General features: G+C 41.2%; 1 protein-coding gene across 1 annotated transcript in view; it reads right to left on the reverse strand.

Moving 5' to 3' along the window:
- Positions 1–20,881, reverse strand: part of ACKR4 (atypical chemokine receptor 4) — a 781,696-nt gene that overhangs the window by 158,508 nt on the left and 602,307 nt on the right. The gene's annotated exons all lie outside the window — the stretch shown is intronic.

Genomic DNA, 20,881 nt, shown 5'->3' on the forward strand with positions numbered 1-20,881 from the left:
GAGTTGGTAGAAAATTGAACAGCAAAGAACCAAATCTTTCCCATGCTATTTGGCTATAGATGGGGATGAACCCTGGAGAATTCTCTGCAAGTTCTGGAAGCAGCCACACACAAAGCTTCAGCATGCTGCTTAGGGTTCTTCCAGCCAGGCCCCAGAATGGTTCATATTCCCCAAGGAAGCTGAACCTCCCAGCCAGGGCTAAGAGAAGTAGCAGCCCAGACTTATCCCATGACCTTGTTTGGTAATGCTGCCTCATGAATCTGAGAGATTTCTTCCTGGGACTTATTCCCTGAGAAGCTGCCCCTAAAGCATCAGGTGACCAAGCCTTTTCTTCCCCACCATGTTTTAAGTCTATCTGTTTCCACCTGGGTGGGTGCTCTGGGTTCTGATCCTGGGGCTCTGACCCTCTGAGTCCCCTGGAGAGGGGGAAATTCTCTGAAGGTCTTTGCTTGTATGAATGAGGATAGAGGTATCCAGAGGGAAGTCTTGAGATGAGACTCACAAGAGACAGAATGACGATGAAGTATCTGAGAAGAATTTCTGAGATTCCTTCTCCCCTGCAGCAACTGAGGAAAATATCTGCAAGAATGTCTACTTACCCATTTCAAGGATGTGGGTACAAAGTGCTCTTGGACAGGAACTGTGGCTTTGAAATGGAGAAGATGGTGCACATGTGTAGCTTGCGTATTCTGCAGAGCCTTGAGCTTACAGAAAGCATTGTAGAGGCTTAAGTTGTATATGACTATTTGTCCCAAGCTCCTAGAGCCCCACCTTCTGGGGTAGCTTCAGAGTCTGGTCACAGTCCTCTAACCTGTTGGATCACCCCATCCCATCATGCTCTTTGGTGATTGGTGCTTCTTCCTCTGCTGGGCTGATCTCCTGAGGGTTGTTGAAACCAATGGAAAATAGATGTGGGATTAGTTACAGGGGCAATCAGTCCACTGTGCACAGTGTAGGAGGCTCAGAATCCAGGAAACATCAGTACATATACGGATGTAAACATTTCATCTGCAGGCTATCTTTCATTCCAGAGCCAATTTCAGGAAAGACACCAAATCCATCATATTCATTCCTTTTACCAGTTAAGTCTGAAACTTGAAGGTGGACTGAAGAATGTTTTCATTCCATGAGGAATAATTTCAGAGCTTTAATGCATTATGGGATATTTCAAAGGTGGGAGAGAGGAATGAAGCAAGATGAGAACAGATTCTTGAGAAAGCATGCTCTGAAAATGAAAATCTCATGCCAAGGACTCATGCCTGAAGGTGACACAGAATTACGTCTGATAGTGATGGAGTAGAAAGATGAAAAACTGGCATCTGATGACTACTACCCTTTCCCCTTTCCCTACCACTGCCCCCATGTACCAACTCTGCCTGGGCTGCCAGAACATCTTGGCATAGAGCAGCCACACTCTAGCCCTTGGTCATCCTATACTTTCATCTTAAATATGAAGGATGATTAAAATTTTTTTTGCTTTTTGGAGAGAGGAAGGTAGGGCAATTGGGATTAAGTGACTTGCCTAAGGTCACACAGTTAGTTTTGTGTTAAGTGTCTGAGGTCGGATTTGAACTCAGGTCCTCCTTACTCCAGGGCCAATACTCTATTCACTGCACCACCTAGCCGCCCCTGAAGAATGATTTTGAAAGTCACAGGGATAAGTCCAAGAGTATAGGCTGGGCCTCAGAGAAAAACAGGGGTCCTGGATTATAGGGTCATAGATTATGGCCCCTGAGGTCTTTTCCAGCTCCAATGATCTATGGAAATGAAGCCCAGGAAGTAAGTAGTAAGTAGAACTGGGACAGCAACGCAGGCCCTCTCACTCCAAATCCAGCTTTCTTTTCACTGTGTATTATCAGTGATATTCTAGAGGATACCTGGAGAAGGGCTGCAACTATAGGAGCCCCTTGTGAATCCTGAAAACCAGGGTAGTCCAAAAGGATCTAGACCGATGTGTTCCTCTTCATTGAGAATGGCTTCATTGGGGAATCCCCTTTTGGGAAGCACTTGGGCCAGGATAGTTGTGGGTTCTCTGGACCTATATAACCCTGGAAAGAAGGTGACAATGATGCCTTTGGGAGCCTGGAGGCCCTGGCAAAGTCCAGGGTATGTTCTAAAGGTGGCTCCAAAAGAAAGTCAGTGGTGCTAAAGAAAGAGTCACAGGGAGTAATGGTACTCCAGGAGGGATTCACTATAACCTAAGAAAGACAAACTCACTTTAAGACTCAGGAGTTGCTGGCTAGAAAATGTCTTAAAAGGCTTAATGGACCAGGGTTAATAATACCAGAACCTCTTGGCCACTGCTTCCTCCTTTTCAAGGTGCTTTTCTCTGAAATTATCTCATATTTTTCTCCTAACCCTGTGATTTAGCTCTCCTTTCTTTCCTTAGCTTTCTGGGCTCATTACCTTCCCTATGTCTAAAAGGCTTCTGCATAAAATCTTCCCTTCCTTTTATCCCTTTCTAATCCACCCAATTGGGAACCATCTCTTCCCCCTTAACCCTGACCCCAAACTCACCCAACACTTTGCTCACCCCTTTCTAAGACATGTACCACATACTGTAATGAAGTCACTTCACCTTCATGGGCCCAAGATCCCTCATCCATGAGATGAGGAGGTTAGACCTGATGAAGTAAAAGGCCCCTTCTGGCTCTAAATCTATGAACCTAGAATCTGTCAAATGGAGATAACATCTGCACTCCTACCTTGCTGAGTTGCCCTGAGGCAAGCATATGGGAAAATCTTAAAGGGCAACACTCAGAGTTAAAGAGAAATGGGGCTGGAGGAGACCTCAGAGATTGCCCTATCCTGACCCAGTCCAATCTGCGATCCTCCTGCCCTTTCTACCTTCACAATGGCTCCCCTATATGGTCCCTTCTCTCTGCTCATGCAGACAGCCCCCTGGTGCAGGTTCTTATCACCTCATGCTTGAACTATCCCAATAGCTGCCTGCCTCACATCTCTTCCCAATCTCAGCCATCACAGTCATCTCCCTAAAGCTCAGGTTTCACCACGTCACCCCACTCCTTCATAAACTTTGGTGGTTCTCTATTGCTTTCCAAGAACAAATATAAAATCCTGTCTTTAGCTCTTAAGGTTGGAGCTTTCCAGTCTTCCCTCCCCTCCCTGGACCCTGACTTCTCTAGATTGAGTGACACAGGCTTTCAGGCTGTTCCTTATACTCCATGCCTTTCACTGGCTGTCCCCATGCCTGGTGTACACCCCTTTCCTCACCTCTACCTCCCGAGGACTTTAACTCTTGGTAAAGACAGTTCAAATTCTTGGATCCCCCAAATATTCCCCCTACTGATGCCTTCCCATTGAGATGAACTCCCAATCTACTCAGCATATATCTTATATATAGTTAGTTAGTTATAGGTCATCTCCTTCATCAGGATGTGAGCTTATTAAGGATAGGGGACCATTTTGGCCTTTCTTTTAATTTGTACTGCTAAAAACAGGGTCTGTCTACTTTGAGTACTGAATAAACATTCGTTGACAAAGAACTGACCTAGCTCAACTCTCATTTTACAGAAGAGGGGTTGTTGGAGTTAAGAAAAGGTCTAGACATGTGTGCCATACCTCATTAGGCTGTCAGCTCCACAAGGACAGGGAGATTACATGCCTTATCCAAAATTTATATCTCCCCTCAAGACCATAGACACTGTGCATACAGATATGAAATTGGTGCTTAACACACTGGTTGAATTAAACCAAATTTCACAGATTGAAGGTAGCAAAAGTTGCATTTCAATTCCATATGTGTTGATTAAATGCCTATTCTGTTCTAGACAGTGGAGATACAAAGATAAACCAAAAAATAGTCTTTGTCTTGCAAGATCTTATTCTACAGGGTGAGAAGAAATATCACTTGGCTTCCCACAGAGAAAACTCCAGTTTGAAGGCCACAAATTGCTGTCAGTTGTCTCACAGTTACACGCCACTGGTCAAAAAAAGACTGGGCAAAAGAGTGTGGATGACTAAACACAAGCCATTGCTAGACTGGAAAATGATGTAAAAGCATATTCCATTTAGGCTGAGCCGATAATCAAATTCTCTTCTGAGGGGGAGCACTCAGAATTCAAAATTTTTTAATTCTATAAAAATGTGATGCAAATATCCTGTTTTGCCCAATGTATACTTCCCCCTCTGACTTTACTACTAAGCATTGACTACTATATCTCCAGGTCAAGAAAGCTGCTTCAGAATGGGCAATCTTAGGTACCAAGAGAAGCAGAGGGAAAACAATTACTGGTAGGTGGATGTGACTTTGACAGCAAATCTCTTCTCTGATTTACCCTTTTGTAAGTACTCTAAGGATGAGGACTTCCCTTTTCTAATAATAATAATAATAATTCACAAGGGCTGATTCTTTAGTTTTTGAATTGTGCAAGCATTCCACCCAGTTCATTGTTCGTAAGTATCTCCATCAGAAGGATGGCATTAATGACAATTCATTTACAGGACACTGAACGTTTATTGAGCACTTTCTTTAGATGAACACACACACAACAAAAAACACAAATCCAGTGAGGTCATCACTCCCACTATCTTTTACTACCATTTAGCAGATGAGAAAATTGAGACACAACGAACTGCCCAAGATCATATAATGATTAAGTGTCAGTCAAGATTTGAACCCAGGCCTTTCTCAGCTCCTAGGCCTGACTCCCCCCCCCCCCCCCCCCCCCATCTCTGTCTCTCTGTCTCTGTCTCTCTCTCTCTCTCTGTCTCTGTCTCTGTCTCTCTCTGTCTGTCTGTCTGTCTGTCTGTCTGTCTCTCTCTGCCTGTCTCTGTCTCTCTCCCCCATTAGAGATGCTACTCTGACTTTTTAGCATCATTAAAACAAAACCGAAACTGTTCAGAGTTACTGCATTGAGACCCCACTCCAGGGTTAGGAAGGTGACAACCTTTAAGCAGTTGTACTATCTTATTTTTGCTTTATTTCCTTTATACTGATAGTTCTTCCCCTTCTCCAAGCACTCTGTAACCCTTTCTTTCCCTATCACTCAATGCCTTCACTTCTACTCTTCTATGTACACATTGTATCCCCAACAATAGAATGTCATCTTCCTGAAGGCAGGGAATGGGTCATTCTTACAAACCTAGCAAATCCAACCAAACATCTCATACAAAGTAGGTAAAGATCAAGTCAATATATGTAAAGTACTTTATAGACTTCTAATATTTTATGAATATTAGCTATTATTATTGTTGTTGTTGTTAATAAATGTATGTTGAATTAAACTGAATTCTCACATAAAAGTATACCACAGGAAACCACATATTTAAATTAAGTGAATTACAAATCAATTTCCTTGGAGAATTATATAATACTCCTCATAACAATGGTTCTTATCCTAAGGCTTATAAACTTTAAAAATATTTTTATAACTGTATTTCAATATAAGTGGTTTCCTTTGCAAGCCTATTTTTATTTTATTTTATGCATTTAAAAGCATTCTTCTGAAAAGGCTTCACCAGACTGCCAAAATTGTCCAAGAGACAAAAAAAGGTTAAGAAACCAATAATGAAAATAAATGAAGAGACTAAGATTGAAAAGTATTTTTTGAAAACAGGTAACAAATTTGGTCCCTGAGAAGCTGCCTTATGCATTTTTAAGATTCTAGGTTACTATTTGTTAAATTACTATTTTTTCTAGTTGCCATTGTTATCAGCAAATATCCTATATGCTAGGAGAATGTAACTTTGAAATACGATATGGCACATTTATTGGTGGGTATAAGAGTATTCTGTTACATGGATAAATTGGTAGTTTTGGCCATTTCCTAGGTAGGAGTTATATAAAATATAATTTTTTAGTACTTTGAAAAATCCTGGGTTATTGTGGGGAAATCTTTCCAGGAATGTGGATCATGATTCCACTACACCTTAATAGATGGTTCCAGACTCTAACCAAAAACAAACAACCCACCCCATCACCTGGTAGCCAGTCTCCTGGGGATAAACCTTTTGCAACTTAGCAAGGCATTCCTAATTCCCACTATAACCATTCTCACATACAGGATTCCTTAGCAGCTTATGTGCTGTACTATATGCTACCCTACCTAAAACTGCTGTCTCTCATTAAAGAGAAGTCAGAGTGAGCCAGAGCCTCCCCATAGAGGATCTACTGGAGATATCAGCTACATGGCATCAGTCCCATTAGGTACTTCAAATTCACTGAGTTTGACAAATGCCTGTCTAATTTTTCCAAGTCCCATCTTGGACCTTGCTTTAACCTTGGACTTCTATTTCTGTTTCTACTGTCAGGTCTTAGGTATTTCCCTTATGCTGACCATTTTGCTAGTGTCCATTTGTCTTGAATCATGCTGAGATTCTGTGTTAAAAACCTGACCTCAATCATATTCATTATCTTGTAGGCCCCCCCCCCCCCATCCTTGGCTTCTAGTCCTCTACTGATTGTTTTGTTGTGCCCAAGCTTACCTCTTAGCCTCTTCTTGGGTTCTCACAAGTACAGCTTCATGACCTTGGACAGTACCATGTTAGTTTCCTGACCATGCTCACCTCCTTCCCCTTCCCCCCAGGGGGTCCAAGTCAAATAGCCCATGGGAAGAGAACTTCCCAATACAATAACATACAATCTTTCCCTTGATCTACAGCACAGTAATTCTCACATCTAGGAGGTATATTTAAATATTTCAATTTAAGGTTTCCATTGGAGCTTTCTTAGCAGAGTGGTTGGGATAAAAAAAATCTCTCTGGGTCTCAGTTTACTCATCTGTAAAATGAGGAGGTTTGATTAGATGAACTCTGGGATCCAAGCCACCTCTAAATCCTGTGATGTCACATATGTAAAGGAAACCTTCTCTGATAGAAAATTATTAATCTCTGACTCTTTGCTTGATGGGTTCAGAAGAGCCTGCAGCAGGAAAGATGAAAGAAAGCTCAATATATTTCTGCTCATGTTCTTTTTTTTTTGTTTGAACAATCTTTCTGTTACCATGGTAACTCTTGGTGCCAAGATACTCTACGAATGAAAGGGGTGGGGGAGGGGAGGAGGTGATCATGAGATTGATGCAGTTCATATAAAAAATTTGCCCAGAGGGCAACATTCTAAGCAATCTGCAATGCTTGTGCATGTTCCAACCTATAATAAATGCATTTAAATAATACATAACTCTATAGAAAAGAGATACAGTATGTTGAAACAGAGATACCCTGAGTATGGGGAAATTGCATTAAGTATGAGATTATAAGTAAGTGAATATTTTAAAACATTTTTAGAAATACCAGGGGGAATTGAGTCCATGGGTAAAACACTCTCTCATTTCAACACATAAGAGCTATGACTGCAAAATTCCAGTGGTTCAATCCGTGAGCTAATGTACAGAGTGTCCAGGAATGGGAAAGTGGTTGTCCCAGTGCACTCTGCCCTGGTCAGACCATCTCAGGGCTTCTGTCTTCAGTTCTGGGTTCCAAGTCTTAGGAAAGACATTAGTAAGTTGGAGAGTATCCAGAAAAGGGTGATCAGATGAGAAACCATGGCTAACTCCAAGTCTTTGAAGGATTGTCAGGGAGGAGGAGGCCTAGAGTGTCCTGCTCGGTCCCAGGGGACACAGCTCTGCGCTCTGAATAGAAAGGCAGATTGGGATCAATGAAAGGAAAAAAAACCTGCTAACAGTAGATATCCCAGAGAAAAAGAGGCTGCACAAGGGAGATCGTATTTTGCCCCTAAGAGCCCTTCAAGTGAAGATGGGGTGACCATCTGTTAGAGATGTGAAGAGAGGGCAAACTCTTGGTCAGGTAAGGATTAGCCCTAGATAATCTCTATGGTTCCTTCTGTCTCTGAGAAATATAGTTCTGTGAAATGTTAACCCCTGGAAATGTTAACCCAGCATACAGCCTGAATTCCATTCCATTCTATTCCATTCAGTATGACAAACATTTTTAAGGACCTACTGTGTGTGAAGCACTGTGCAAGGTGTTGAGGACATAACGATGAAAACAGACATAGTCCCTGCCACGAGAGGCTGCCACACCATGAGGGAAGGATACAACATATACAAAGATAGATACCACACTCAGGAGAATGTACTGGAAGCAAAGGAGACATCCAAGAAAAGTATCTTTGGAAAATTCAAATTGTCAATTGTTGGTTACTACAATGAAGAGTGACGACAACAGCCTAAAGGGTAAGGTAAAGTCATTTCAAGTTGCCTGTCCTTTGACAAATGAAATTCTGTGCTGAATTCTCTACTTTCCGAAATCAGGGGTAGAGTGGTGTCTGTGGTGGACAACCACGTAAGGGATAGGATGGGTGCCATTTTAGTCACAAGGCCAAGTTCCTCAACTTCAATTCGGGGTTGCAGGGATTATTCTACATCTTTTTCAAGCTAGGTAAGTTTCTGGTTGCCCTGGAGCAAAGCATGTACCATAGCAGGGTTAATGTTTCCAGGTCTGCCTCAGGGAACCTCCATTCTTGATGATGACTTTGCACAAGAACATTTGCAGGGAGCTGTTATGACTCTTTGATTTATGTGTTCATTAAAACAGTTGGGTTTCAAACCTCCATCAAAAGTTATTGGAATTAACAGCGTCTTAAAATAGAAATGTGAAAATAAATCAGTGTGGCTCGGGTCCTATTGGGAAGGGGTGAAACATCTGAAGCACCCCTCCTCTTCCTACACTACACCCCCAAAGAGAGTGGAATGTTAACGATATCAATGAGGCCTAAGAAACGTTAGGTGCCTGGCCATTCAGTCATTGGCTCTTAGCTACTCTCAGAAACGACTGCATGTTTGTCATTTCAATTCAACATGCATTTTTTAGGCTCTGTGATGAGGAGACATAAACAAAAAGGAAACTTCTTACCCTCAAGGACTTTACATTCTCCTCAGAGAAGAATGTAATAAATGTATTTGTTGAATTGGATTTTATTACTTTTTATGTGGTTCAAGTCATGAAAGAGGAGGGAGATTCTAGGGATAGATTTATTTACAGCCTGTGAACATCTTAATGGGAATGCTTAAATGCTCTGTCTAGAGTTGTAAATGCTAAATATGTTATAGGAGAAAATGCTTAGGCATGATGGGTCTCTAGTATCACAGCCTAAAGTCACTCTTGAATGCCTACTTTCTGTTCCCCTTCACCCTGATTCTCTTAGTATTCTGGAACTGTTATGAAATACAGCACTACAGCCTTTGTGTCAGAGAATCCTTCCTGCCCCGAGGGACCCAATGTTTCTCTTGAAGACCTTTCACTTCTCTGTTTTATTGCTCCAAACCAGATACCCAGGGGATATAAGTATCTGGGTTCCCCTCTGAGGGTGGCTACCAGCTCCTCTTATAATCACTTGGGTTCACAAAGTTAAAAACATGAAACAGTTTTATTTACAGACTAGTAGGCAAAAGAAAGATTTAAGTTTGAGATCCTAGAGAATCAAAGGGCTTGTATTGTCCATGGTCCTGGACTGTCTCTGGACCTTTAAAGTACTTCCCTGGGTTTATGCCTCTGTTCATCAGTGTGATCTTCAGCAAATCATTTAATCTCTGTGTGACTCAGTTTCTTCTTCTGTTAAATGTGAACAATAATATAATACTTGCATGACCTCTCTTGTAGACTTGTTGCAAGGGAAATCCTTTATAAATAGTAAAGTTCTACACACATTAACATAGGGCTAAATCTAATAAGATGAAATTTAATAGGGATAAATGTAAAGCTTTAAAATTGGACTCAAAAATTAACTTCACAAGCACAAGATATGCCTAGACAGAACTCTGTCTGAAAAAAGTAATCCAAATATTTTAGGGGAATGTAAACTCAAAAAGTCAACTGGGTGATACACTAATAAAACTCTTAGGCTGATCAGGAGGGGCACAATTTCGGTGCATTCTTCTCTGGTCAGATAATGCCTGAAGTATTATGTTCAGTTCTGAGAACTACATTTCAGGAAAGGCATCGATAAACTTGAGAACGTCCAGGAGAAGGGTGGCCAAGTTGGCAAAGGGCCTTGAGATTATACTGTATTAAAATTAGTTGAAGGAAGTGGGGGGATCCTGGAGAAGGGGTCAGAAATGAGAGCTGGCCTCCAGAAGTTGTGAGAGATGAGACTTCTTCTGCTTGGCTTCTGAGGGACCAAACAGGTCAAAGAAGCAAATTTAGGCTGGACAGAAGGGCAAACTTCCTGATGATTTGAGCTAGCTAAAGCAGGATTGATTCCCTTGGGAGATAGTGGATGTATGCTCCTTCTCCTCCTCCTCTGGCCACCACACACCCCTCCCATGACTAAAGGTCTTCCAAGCAAAGCCTGGATGAACACTTGTTAAGTATTTTATAGAAGTGGTTCTCATTCAGGTATGAATTAAAATCAATGATCTCCAAGGTCCCTTCCGCCTTAAAGAGGCTGTGAACTATTCTTGTCAATTGTATTTACTGAAGTGAAGGGCACAAAGTAGAACTCAATTAGGTCCCATAATGGGCTCACTAGATAATGTCAGCTGCCAGTCAGGCATGACATTACCCAACACTTTTTTTTTCTAGGTAAGGCAGTGTTGTTGGGTTGAATTTTTGCTTTTTTCAAAAGCATTTCAATGAGAAACCTCCCCTGAACTGAAAATGATTGACATTACCCACCCATGCCTAGTGTAAGAGGTTAGACTAAGGTTTCCTGCAAAAGACCTAAAATGAATGAATCTTGATTCCCTACATTACCTTTGGTTCCTTGACTGACTCACTGTACCAAACTTACATCATGTGAACCTTTTTGTCACTGACTGGGTAACCAAAGACTGCTTCCATTAGCCTCACTCATTTAGTGGACTCAACTACTGATAAAACAAAAGATAAAACAGATGGACCGATTGGATGGAGGGTATCTGGAAGGAGGCAAAGTGGGTTAAATTGTGCCGAGTCATTCAAATAAACGAGAGAGATTACAGGAAATGACCCAGCAGCCTTAAAAGGATGAAAAACAACAGAGACTACGTCAGATTCATTGCCTTAGAGAAAACCAAGTTCCAGAGGGATTGGGGAAGAGAAGCAATAAAGAATCTGTACCACAATTAAGTTTAGGGCCAATTTTTTATCCAAGGTTTTACATTTAAATGAATTACTTACTTTATTTAGAAAATGACTGAGGTTGATGGAAGGAGAATTTTGAAAATCCCTTCAAATGTGAAGTTTTACATCAGAGAGGATGTTAATGAACAATGGTTGGGTGGTTATTAAGAGCTTTCTCACTCACCTGCTGTGCAATTTGGGGTAAGATGTCAGGTTTATGATGAGCCTGGGACTTGAAAAATCCCATACAGAAACAAAGAAAAAAAAAACTGCTGCAGAACTTAATAATATTATTTGTAAAGATGACAAAAACTAGAGAAGCCTTCTCTTTGTTCAAGCAACTCCCAGTGAGGTTACTGACTACCAGCCTGCCCCAAAGCTAAGGGATGAGGATTAAACAGAATAATGCTTACATAAGTCAGCAGCCTTAGGAGGGAAGGAAGTAGGCATCATGGGAGACACTATCAACTAGAATTGGTCCCATTTAAGGAGTCTTGTCCACAAGAGCATTTTCAAGTGTAAAACAATGCCCAGGTAATCCATTCAGAGGGAGCAAAAAGGTTCCCCCTAACCCCCTCCTTTAAAGTCACCTTGGATTCATGCCAATACAATCTGAATGTCAAAATCCGAGCTGCACTGGACTTGGCATCATGTTTTATCATCATTTTGCCTCTTTCTTCTCCGAATCATGCTATAGCCCGGTTTCCTCTCAGGCTATGACTAAATGCTTCAGAAATAAATAGGCCTTTGAAATAGGGATTTTCCCCCCGCAGATATGACTTCTTTCACCTTGGGAAATGGAAAAGCAATAGCAATTTTGGAAAGAGCCAGGTACAGTGCTATAGAGGCATCCCTAAGAGGAATTGTACCTCTAGTGGGCAAAACTGCATATATGGTTTAGGTTTAGATCATACAATTGCTGCTAATCATCATCAAAGGCTACATTGGCATGCCAAAGTCGAGACAGACGGCTTCTGAAAATGGGGCAAATGAGCCCTGAGCACTTTACATCTTGTACACATTTATTCAACTGTAAAATGAGATTGGACTAGATAATCTCCAAGATCGCTCTAGGCTCTAAATTCTATGATTCAATGACATTCTGGATGGCACGGAAGGCTAGTCAGGAAGGCAAAACCACCATCTATCTTGAAGCAAACTTCTAGATAAGGAAAATATGTCATCCAAGAGTGCCTTTCTCACAGTTTTGAAATGCAAACTCACTGGGCATACAGGTGAGCAGTCTTAGCAGTAAAATTGCCCTCCCTCATCTCAACTTAAACCAAGAAACTTGAAAAGTAATGTGCCCCCCCCCCAATCTACACAAAGACCACAGACTGCCTCTCAGTTTCCTCATCTGCAAAATGGGTGTAATGTCTAGAGTACCTATCTCAGAGCTGTTATGAGGCTCAAATGAGATAATGTGTGTAAGGTGCTCTGAAAACTCGCAACCTTTTTATCATCACACACATACATAGGCTCCTAAGATATAAAGTAGAGGGTACCTCTAGTTCAACACTATCATTTTATGGATGAGGAGACCGAGGCTGAGAAAGCTTAAGTGATTTGCTCAAGGTCAGACAAGGAGTAAGGGGGAGCATTAGGTCCTGTTACTTCTGGGTAATGTTCTTTCTCCTTTACCGTGCTGCTCACCATTACCTAAGATGCCTTAACTAGAAAGTAACAGAGCAGGATCTTGACCCCAGACCCTCTGCTGCCAAATGGAGGAGTCTTGCCTCTGAATCCCATAGGACCCTCAGTTTTCCCTGATAAGGAAGACCATGTTGCTTTCTCTTCTGTTGCTAATGTGGATCCACACGGAAAGGATTCTCCTGCTTCTGCTCATTTTTCTCTGCATCAGTTCATACACCACTCAGGCAGCAGGAAGCCTCCTGAGTGATTAATGGTGATGCTGAAAGTACAAGCTACCTAATCCGCAGAGAAGAAAGCATGGAGCCCAAGCAAGAACATCAGAACTCCCAGGAAACCAAGGTCTACTGGTTGGACTTAATATTCTACACCAGAGAGAGGGAACCTGTGGCCCTCTAGGGCCTCAAGTGTGGCCCTCTGACTGAATCCAAACTTCACTGAACAAATCCTCTTAATGAAAGGATTGATTCTGTAAAACCTGGACACGGTCAAAAGGACACACCCAAGGACCTAGAAGACCACATGTGGCCTTGAGGTTGCAGGTTCCCCATCACCACTCTACACTACTGGGTCTTCCTTCATATCTCTTCACCAAAGGGCAACACTTGTTGGCTAAAGCCAAACCATCTTCCATAGCACGGCTCCCTTACAGATTCTCTCCCTCCTTGCCTCCTCCAAGTAAGATTCCATCTCTCCTTCCAGCAATCTCTAAGATTCTCCCAAACTCCACAAACAACATTCTGAAGCTCTACCTGATACTGGGAACTTGAGTAAAATCCATTCCAAACCTTCCTTGTAGCAGAAAGACCCTAGATACATATCTCTTTGTTTTCTTTCTAAATGAATTCAGGAGAGGTAACCAAGAAGTATCCTGAGTCAGTATAGTGAGTGAACTGATGGACCCATTCAGAAGAAACCATCTAACCCATTGTAGCTCGCCCCCCTTTAGCCCTTCTAGAGAAGCTAGTTCCATATAATAATAATAATAATTATTATTATTACTTACACTTCATTGTTACCAATTACATAATATGCTTTGATCTTCACAATAGTACTGAGGCAGAGAAAGCTAGAGCCTAATGTGGATGCAGCTAGAATATGGCATAAAAAAGGCTAGAACTCTGAGTTCTATGCTTTCACCTTTTCCCTTCCTTTGCATTTTGTTAAAGTTCATATTTTTAAAATATGACTACCACTCTCCAAAGACCTCCCTTGTTGCCCAAAATTCAATTCTTCCTTTAAACAAATGAATGTCAAGCAAAACAAACCAACATGTTGGCCATGGTGGAAAATGTGTGCTTCATTCCACCTCCACCTTTCATCGCTGCTCTGCCAAAAGGCAAGGGGCATGCTTCCATGTCAGTTCTCTAAAGAAACCATTGATTGTTTCAAGAGTTTAAGTCTTTCAATGTTGTTTTCTTTTCTTTTCTCTTCTTGACGTAGGTCATCATGTAAACTGCTCTCTTGGTTCTGCTCACCTCACTCTGCATCAGTTCATACAAGTTTTCCCAGAACAAAACACAGTACCTCTCTTAAATCCTGTCCAGGGAAGCCCCTGGAAACACTAACACAGAAGCTCACTTTCTTTCCTTCATCATTTCATTGACAGTGGTTCAAGAAAATAGGAAACCCAGAGAAGTGTGTCTCATTTTCTAATTTGAACCGAATTCATCAACCCCAGCTCTAAATCATCATGATGTTGGACACTGTCTAAGAGGTCATGCAGATTTACTAGTCTCAAATATAAGAACACAAAATCTTCTTGTGGCTTTGTTTCAAATTGATTTAAATTTCAATATATTGAGATTCATGTGATTTCATGAGGCCCTGTTAGACAATTCAATATTACTGAACAAGAGTAATATTTAAACCATGCAGCAATGTCTTGCTTTTCTAAGGATTATTAATAATACATTTGTACTACTTGGAGACTGGCTATAAACTTTCCACAACGGAATAAGAATGTAATCTGTTCACAGGAGCCGAAGATGAATCACTCCGATAAATTCTTCATGAAGGCCCCTTAGCTCCTGCTACTCAGGGATTGGCTGAGACCCTCCAGTTAATCCTTCAATGGCTCCTCCAAACATTTCATTATTCACCAGCCTGTGACAACTCGGGTCATAAAAGAGATGCCTGGTACACAACCTTGACACCACATGGAAACCCCAGATCATGAATATTAAAAAGAGACAGACTCAAGTGGGTTTCGAGATATCCACAGTCCCCATCAAGCCCCACTCCTTGCTAATAAACTGAAGAAAGTGAAAGTTTCATAGATTCATGGACTTGTGAAAATTAGAAGGTATTGTACCATACTGGATCAAGTGTTGGATTTGGAGTCAGGAAGATCTGCATTCAAATTCTGCCTTGAATGCTTCTTAATTGTTTGACCTTGGGAAAGTCATTTTAACCTCTCTCAGCCTCAGTTTCTTCATCTGAAAAATACTAACAGCACTAAGATAAAGTTCATAAAGTACTAAAATTGTGAGCCATTATTGTTATTATTATCATTATAATTATCTCGGTCATTCCATTTATTTTACAAGTGAGAAAATGGAGAATCCTGGAAAAGATTTGCTAATAGGTTACTGGTGCCACACTAATTTTGAACTCAAGAGGATAGCTGAGCAACAATTATCTCAATTCTCTGTGGCCTTCCTGATCCCAATTCCTGCTACCATACCCTGAATAATTTTCCAATATTAAAAATATCAGCCAAGCTGGATTTTTCCTGCAGAACGAAGTAATACTTTAATTTATTCAAGTTGTCTGGCATCAGTAACACCATAAGATGCCACTTGCAGCAGGCTGGAAGCTGGGATAAGGAAATAGCAGAAGGATGGAGCATTTATTTTCAGTGAGATGGGTCAATTTCAGCCCCGCGAGTGTTGGCCAGCTCCTAAGCTGCTGTCTGTACCCAGTCTCCTCAAGTTTTCCAAATCCATTAAAATGCCAGAGCTTTGAACTGGAAGGGACACTGAGATGATCATGTGCTTCCCTGGCTTTTTAATATACTATGAGTCTGAGTAAGAGGCAGAAGATCTGGGCTCCTTGTCCTTGTCAGGATCAATTCAATTCAACAAATATTTATTTTAAAAAAAAACTTAGAGACATTCTATCCCTTTATCTCACAGTCAGTCCCCACTTATTCCCCCTTTAGTTTGAACTGTCCCTTGTGACAAAGAAAAACAAATAAAGATAGTCAATGCAGAAACTGTCTACTAAGGTAGACAATACTCTTTCCCAGAGGGCCCCACCTCTCTGAAACGTGTCACAAACATTCAGTAATCACTATGTTTGCTGGGCACTAGAGCTAAAAACAAGATTGTTCCTGTCGGCTCAGGGCTTTATTTTCTAATATTTCTGCCCCAGGCTGCATGACTTTGGGCCAGTCACTTAACCTCTAGGGGTTGCTTATATGTAAAGGGAGAGGGCTGGAGTAGATGACATACAAAGATAATTTCAATACTAAGAATCTGTAAGTCTCTTACTGCCATTTTTGCCATTGTTGAGTTGTTTTTCAATCATGTCTGACTCTTCATGATCCCATTTGGAGTTTTCTTGGATTGGTTTGCCATTTCCTTCTCCAGCTCATTTTACAGATGAGGAAACTGAGGCAAACAGGACTAAGTGACTTACTCAGGGTCACACAGCTGGTAAGTATCTGAGGCCGAATTTGAACTCACCAAGGTAAGTCTCCCTGACTCCAGGCCTGGCACTCTATCCATTGCTCCACCTTGCTGCCCAGTCTCTATTTTATTTTATTTTTTTTCTCCTTTCTTTTTTTAATAATCTTTTGTTTTGGTCTTCATTAATTTGTTTGTTTACTTTTAATTTACAAGATTCAGTTCCACAATCCTTTGAGTTTCAAATTTTCTCCCCTTCCCTCTCCTTTCTGCCCGCCCCCATGGCGGCATGCAATCAAGTATAGGATCTGCAAATACTTTCACATTAGACATTGATCAGGTTATAAAGAAGGATTGTAACAGGTGGAATGAACAATGGGAAAGAGGAAACAAAACCAAACAAGAAAAAGAAAGAGAGCAGGTAGTTTGCTTCGATCTGCATTCAAACTCTGTTCTTTCTAGTTCTTTCTCTGAATGTAGACATCTCTCTCCGTCATGAGTCTTTTAGAGTTGTCTTATAACCCCAGTCTCTATTTTGCACATGAGGAAATGGGGATGTATGGTTATGTGACTTGCCCAAAGTCACTGTTCATTACTCAGTAGCAAAACTGAGATCAGAACTTAGTTTTCTAGTCTAAGAGCACTGAGCTCTTTTTACTACACCATAGCATCAGGTCCACAGTCTTACTGAATGTTTCCATATGGCCTCACTGCATTAGCTACATCTGCCAGCATTATCTCTTTTCTCTCCTTGTCTTCCTCACTGCCCTCTATCAAGCCGATAACAACTGGTTAAGAGAAGACAACCATTTACCTGAGTTGATAGGACCATGAAAGTAGGAATATTGAGAGAATGATTATAGAATACTGGGAAGATGATTGAAGTCACCTAGGCCATCAAGAAAATGCTCACATGCCTGCTAAGATATTTGTAGTGCAAAGAGCTGGAGGGCATCCTAGAGAGAAAATATCTGGAGGGCTTTCAGCCTCAGTACCAAGAAACTCTCAAAAATCAATCACATAATGACCATAGAAAAATAAACTCACCAAAGTTTCCCTGCATCTTTTGAACAGTTGATTTGCTGATTGCCCTGCAGAGGGAAGAAGCTTTCCTATACAATTGATAATTGTATTATCAGTTATAAAATTTGATCATTAAAATTGCTTTCACTTTTCACTCCTTCCTGTGACTTCTGGGCTTGGTTTTATTGGTCTATAAGGAAGACAAGACTATACACCCCAAAAGGACAAGGACTGTGTAGCCTTATCTCAGTAAATGTGCTGGCCCTGAAAGAGTGATGTTCACACAATGGATGCTTAGCACATGTCTCTATATCATTATGAACACCCAGAAGAGCTCAGCAGACACCCATCACAGGCTAAATTAGTCACTGGGGACTTCTGAGAATATGGTGTAGTGAAAAGTTGAAAAGAAGCCATCCTTCCTGTCCAATTAACAAGAGAAACTCTGAAAGAGAAATACAATATTTAGGAATTCAATTCACATAAGAAAATTAAAACTCCTCCCAAAGACAATGAGTAGCAGGGGAAAATGCCCTGATGTGGCACAATAAGAAATATATTGGAGAAAGAGAATTAGAGAGCAGCATACCAGAAACAGAAATGGCTTAAACTCCCAAATGTTTCAATCACACAGGATTGAGCACTCTTAAGGTCTTTGATAAGATCTCTGTTTAATTTGGTTTCCTCCATGACAACATGGAATCAGAGAATTTGAGAGTTGGAAGGGCCCTCATTGGCCATATGGTCAACATTAATGAATGCTTAAAATATAACAACTATAAAGAATTATTTCAAAAGGACTAAATGTTGTTTCTCTGCTTTTCTTTGGCTTTTTAATGCTTCCTGATATCACTGTGGGTCAAAGTTCACTTGAATCCAGGCTGCTTTCTTGAGGGGAAGGGAACTGGAGGGAAGAAGAATTGCATTTTTTTCTCCTATTTGCGCTTCTTGAGCAAAGGAACTCAGGTAAAGGTGTCATTGGAGGAACAAAGAATGAAGGAAATAGGAGGATGCTTTGATCTTGTAGCAAGAGTAAAAGGTAACTAAAAGAAGCACTTGGGCTCCACTGGTATCTACCAATTTCCAAAGAGAAAAACCCGGGTTGGGTAAATCCCTTAGGAAAGACAAAAGAAGATGAGACAAAGAAGATAGGCAGGCATGGATGAGTTGTAGTTTTCACTGCAGTTGTAGTCTTCACTATACCCACATTGATGAGATGGCAGATTCATCATTGGAGTGGTGGGGAATGGTGACTCAGATACAGGCTTTATACCAGTGGTTAGCTCCAGAATCCAATTCAATTTTCCCTTGCTCTTCTAATGTTTGGTTCCTTTACATTCAACCAATGTTTTACGATATGCCTAGGCCTTTTCACATTCAAAGTCCTCCCCTATTTCTCACCTCATTTTCATCCCTCTATGTTCATATTTTATCTCATTTCCTTAAGGGATCTCTCAGGATTCCTTTGCTTTGGAATCACAAAGGCCAAATTATAGACCTGGATTGAAGTCCCAAAATCAATGAACTGTCATTCTACTGACCTGTTGTGCTATTTTCATCTAGGAGTCTCAGCCTTCTAAAATTCCTGCTTTCCTAAGTAAAGGGCTGCCTGGATACTCTTTTGGAAAACCTTGATTGGGTTGCTGCAATATTACAGTGGTGAGCAAACATCTTCCCAGATGTAGGATTTTTAGGCTGATGAACTATGTACTAAATTCTTTATGATCTCCTAAAACCATCTAGTTTTCAGAATTTCCTCTTCCTTCACAGCCCCAACCTACTACCACTTCAATGCTGCCTGAATAAGAAGTTTAAAACTAATAGGATTTCCCCTTCTGATTTTAATCCCCTTTCAATTTGCAAACACCAGGGTTTATCCCCTACTTCTTTTAGAATTTGAAATTAGGAATAGTTCTGGCTGCTCAGGTCTTTATTCCCAATCTTCAGGAGTGAAAATTGCAGTTAAGGGTTTCAGGGCGCGGCAGTTAAGGTTGGCTCATCTCCTAAACCAGGCCTTATTGCTTCTCCTGCACCATTTACAGTGTTAGGCTTGAGAGAATGGAGTGCTTTCTGCTCAGTTCATATCTCCATGAAATTCAACATACATGGAGTCTCCTGCTCCATATGGGGCCCCAGTGCTACACATGGCAAGAGGACACAAAGAGGAATTTTATCTCCCCATCTTGACCAGATGTTCTTGGAAGGGAAGATAAAGAGGACCTAGAATGGAGATCCAGGTTCCAGTCTCTGCTCTGCTACTGATTTTGGCCTCAGGTTCTATATATGTCAAATGAGAGAGTGGTTCAAGGTGACCCCTAACGACTCTTAACTTTGATACTCTGTGATAGGAGACAACAAGGTCCGCTGGAAAGGTTGGTGGTTCTGGAATCAGAGGACCGGGGTTCAGATCTCACTCCTGATATTTACTACCTGTGATGAGGGCACAGGTTCTGTTTCTCTGGGCCTTGGTCTCCTCATCTGCAAAATAAAGGGATTGGAAAGGATTCTGCAGTTCTTTTTGAGTCTAAGCTGCACAAACGTTGGCAAATCACTTTTCTGTTAAGGCCTCAGGCACTTTCTGTGTCACATTAGGGGAATATTGCAGGCAATCTCTGAATTTCCATTTAGCTCTGAGTGATGAAAGAACACCCAATGTGGAGTCAGAGGATGAATCTTTCCCCCTCTATGTATTACCTTCGTGACCTTGAGCAAGTCACAACCTCCCTGGACCTCAGTTTCCTCACATTTAAAAGGAGGATGTTAGGGGCGGCTAGGTGATGCAGTGAATAGAGCACCTGCCCTGGACCTGAGTTCAAATTTGGCCTCAGACACTTAACACTTACTAGCCATGTGACCTTGGGCAAATCACTTAACCCAAATTGCCCTGCCCTCCCCCCTCCAAAAAGCAAAAAAATAAATAAATAAAAGGAGGGTGTTGGACTAGACCTTTCCAGATCTAAATCTACGATTCTATATTGATAATGATAAATAGCATGGTATCCTGGCTGTTCCATAATCTCTCTTCTTTCCCCCAGGGCTACTGAATGGAAACTCCATTCCTAATGTTTCTTTGTATCCCCTTTGATCTAACACAGTTTCTTATAAACACAAGCAAGTGTTTAATCAGTACTTGTTAGTGGATGGACTTTATTTTAAAAAACTTTATCAGTGGGTTCTTTTCAGTATCTTCCCTAGATTTTTAAGTTTCTCTCCCTCTGGGGCATGTCAATTTTTGTTTATTCCTATTAATGGCAGGTCTTTCCAGGGGTACAGAATTACATTTGTGATCCTGTTACTTGAGGAATAGCCCATTTGGTAGTTCAGAAGAATCATGAAGGTCAAAGACCAGACACGGACCAAAGTCCAAAATCAATGCTTAACTGTTCTCCTAATTTGCTGTGCTCCCTCCATCCGGGAGGCTCAAGCTTGAAGAGTCTCTGCTTTTTATTCCCACTTTCACCATTTTCTGATACATGGCTGTGTGACCCTGGGCAAGTCACTTAACTTCTTAGTGGCCCCATTAACCTTAACCTCTTTAAAGATTGTAAGGTGAACAG

Source organism: Petaurus breviceps, unplaced genomic scaffold, assembly GCF_028583685.1.
Source record: "Petaurus breviceps papuanus isolate PSGF00001 unplaced genomic scaffold, PetGlider_PUasm1.0 185, whole genome shotgun sequence".
Classification (NCBI taxonomy): Eukaryota; Metazoa; Chordata; class Mammalia; order Diprotodontia; family Petauridae; genus Petaurus; species Petaurus breviceps.